The sequence below is a fragment of the Rhinopithecus roxellana genome, chromosome 11 (assembly GCF_007565055.1).
Source record: "Rhinopithecus roxellana isolate Shanxi Qingling chromosome 11, ASM756505v1, whole genome shotgun sequence".
Taxonomy (NCBI): Eukaryota; Metazoa; Chordata; class Mammalia; order Primates; family Cercopithecidae; genus Rhinopithecus; species Rhinopithecus roxellana.
Window position 1 is genome coordinate 15,151,674 of NC_044559.1, and position 3,730 is coordinate 15,155,403.

Consider the following 3,730-nt stretch of genomic DNA (forward strand, 5'->3'; position numbering starts at 1 on the left):
ATCGAAATGCACTTTCTCAGAAGGCTTCTTTCGAGTTTTCATTTGAGGATATTTCCTTTTTCACCATAGCCCTCAATGAGCTCAGAAATATCACTTTGCAGAACACAAGATAACAGAGTTAGAAAACTGTTACAGGAAGGGAAGTGTGGATCTCTGTGTGATAAAGTGACACATCAGTAAGCAATCTCTCAGAAAGCTTCTCTCTAGTTATTATCAGAGGATATTTCCTTTTTCACCATGGGCCCCTATGGGCTCCCAAATCTCACTTTGCAGATTCCATGAGAACGGTGTTACCAAACTGCTTCCTGAGAACTAAGCTGTAACTCTGTGAGTGGAATTCAAACATCACAAAGAAGTTTCTCAGAAAGCTTCTTTCACGTTTTGAACAGATGATATTTTATTTATCAGCGTAGGCCTCAATGCGATCCATAGTATTCCTTCTCAGGTACCTCAAAAAAGTGGTAATCGACTGTTGCTGGAAACATAAGTATAACTCTGTGAGATGAATTCACACATCACCAAGACGTTTCTAGGAAAGCTTCCTTCAAGGTTTCATCTGAGGATATTTCCTTTGTCACACTAATTTCATTTAGTTCAGAAGTATCCCATTGCAGATTTCCAGAACACTGTGATAGCACACTGAACACTGAAGAGAAAGGTGTAACTCTGTGAGTTGCATTCACACATCGCAATGCAGTTTCTCAGAAGGCTTCTTTCCAGTTATCATCTGAGGATATTTCCTTTTTGACCATAGCCCTCAATGAGCTCCCAAATATCACTTTGCAGAACACAAGATAACAGAGTTAGCAAACTTTTCCAGGAAGGGAAGGGCGGAACTCTGTGTAATGTATTCACACATCAGAAAGCAATCTCTCAGGAAGCTTCTATCTAGTGATTATCTGAGGATACTTCCTTTTTACCATGGGCCTCTATGTGCTCCCAAATCTCACTGTGCATATTAAATGAAAAGAGTGTTAGCATACTGCTTCCTGAGAACAAAGCTGTAACTCTGTGAGAGGAATTCACAGATCACAAAGAAGTTTCTCAGAAAGCTTCTTTCACGTTTTGAACTGATGATATTTCCTTTATCAACGTAGGCCCCAATGTGAACCACAGAAGTAATTCTCAGGTTCCTCAAAAACAGTGACAATGGACTTTTGCAGGAAATAGAAGTGTAACTTTCTGCGATGAATTCACACATCTCCAAGAAGTTTCTAGGAAAACTTCTTGCTAGTTTTCAACTGAGGATATTTCCTTTGTCACCCTATGCTTCATTGTGTTCAGAATTATCCATTGCAGATTTCCCGAAAACTCTGTTAGCAAACTAAACACTAAAGAGAAAGGTGTAACTCTGGGAGTTGCATTCACATATCGCAATGCAGTTTCTCAGAAGGCTTCTCTCCAGTTTTGATCTGAGGATATTTATTCTTTCACCATAGCCCTCAATGAGCTCCCAAACATCACTTTGCGGAACACAAGATAACAGAGTTAGCCAACTGTTCCAAGAACGGAAGTGTGGAACTATGTGTGATGAAGTCAAACATCAGAAAGCAATCTCTCAGAAAGCTTCTCTCTAGTTATTATATGAGGATATATCCATTTTCACCATGGGCAACTATGGGCTCCCAAATCTCACTTTACAGATTCCACGAAACGAGTGTTAGCAATCTTCTTCCTGAGAACTAAGCTGTAACTCTGTGAGAGGAATTCACACATCACAAAGAAGTTTCTCAGAAAGCTTCTTTTAACTTTTTAACTGAAGATATTTCCTTTATAAACGTAGGCCTCAATGCGATCCAAAGAAGTCCTTCTCAGGTTCCTCAAAAACCGTGATAATGGATTGTTGCAGGAAAAAAAAGTGTAACTCTGTGCGATGAGTTCACACATCACCTAGAAGTTTCTAGGAAAGCTTCTTTCTAGTTTTCATCTGAGGATATTTCCTTTTTCACCGTAAGCTTCATTGCGTTCAGCAGTATCCCATTGCCGATTTCCAGAAAACTGTGTTAGCACACTGAACACTGAAGAGAAAGGTGTAACTCTGTGAGTTGCATTCACACATCGCAATGCAGTTTCTCAGAAGGCTTCTTTCCACTTTTCATCTGAGGTTATTTCCTTTTTCTCCCTAGCCCTCCATGAGCTCCCAAATATCACTTTGCAGAACACAAGATAACAGAGTTAGCAAACTCTTCCAAGAAGGGAAGGGTGGAACTCTGTGTGATGAACTGACACATTAGAAAGCAATCTCTCAGAATGCTTCTCTCTAGTTATTATCTGAGTCAATTTCCTTTTTCACCATGGGCACCTATGGGCTCCTAAATCTCACTTTGTAGATTTTCACGAAAGAGTGTTAGCAAACTGCTTCCTGAGAGCTAAGCTGTAACTCTGTGAGAGGAATTCACAGATCACAAAGGAGTTTCTCAGAAAGCTTCTTTCACGTTTTGAACTGATGATATTTCCTTTATCAGCGTAGGCCTCAATGCGATCCAAAGAAGTCCTTCTCAGGTTTCTCAAAACCAGTGATAATGGACTATTGCAGGAAACATAAGTGTAACTCTGTGAGATGAATTCACACATTACCAAGTAGTTTCTAGGGAAGCTTCTTTCTAGTTTTCATCTGAGGATATTTCCTTTGTCACCATAAGCTTCATTGCGTTCAGAAGTATCCCATTGCAGATTTCCAGAAAACTGTCTTAGCACACTGAACACTGAAGAGAATGGTGTAACTCTGTGAGTTGCATTCACACATCGCTACCGCAGTTTCTCAGAAGGCTTCTTCCCAGTTTTCATCTGAGAATATTTTCTTTTCCACCATAGCCCTCAATGAGCTCCATAATATCACTTTGCAGGACACAAGATAAGAGAGTTAGCAAACTGTTCCAGGAAGGAAATGTTGGAACTCTGTGTGATGAAGTCACACATCAGAAAGCAATCTCTCAATAAGCTTCTCTCTAGCTATTATCTGAGGATATTTCCTTTTTCAACATGGGCCCCTATGGGCTGCCAAATCTCACTTTGCAGATTCCACGAAAAGAGGGTTTGCAACCTCCTTCCTGAGAACTAAGATGTAACTCTGTGAGAGGAATTCACAGATCACAAAGATGTTTCTCAGAAAGCTTCTTTCACGTTGTGAACTGATGATATTTCCTTTATCAGCATAGGCCTCATTGAGATAAAAAGAATTCCTTCTCAGGTTTCAGTAACAGTGATAATGGACTGTTGCCGGAAACATAAGTGTAACTCCGTGAGATGAATTCACGCATCACCAATGAAGTTTCTAGGAAAGTTCTTTCTAGTTTTCATCTGAGGATATTTCCTTTGTCACCGAAAGCTTCAAGGCTTCAGAAGTATCCCATTGCAGATTTCCAGAAACTGTGTTAGCACACTGAACACTGAAGAGAAAGGTGTAACTCTGTGAGTTGCATTCACACATCGCAATGCAGTTTCTCTAAAGGCTTTCTTTCCAGTTTCATCTGAGGATAATTTCCTCTTTCAGATAGCCCCTCAATGAGCTCCCAAATATCATTTTGCAGAACACAGATACAGAGATAGCAAAGTGTTCCAAGAAGGGAAGTGTGGAACTCAGTGTTATGAAGTCACACAACAGAAAGCAATCTCTCAGAAAACTCTCTCTATTATTATCTGAGGGTATTTCCTTTTTCACCATGGCCCCAATGAGCTCCCAAATCTCATTTGCAGATTCCACGAAAAGAGTGTTAGCAAACTGCTTCTG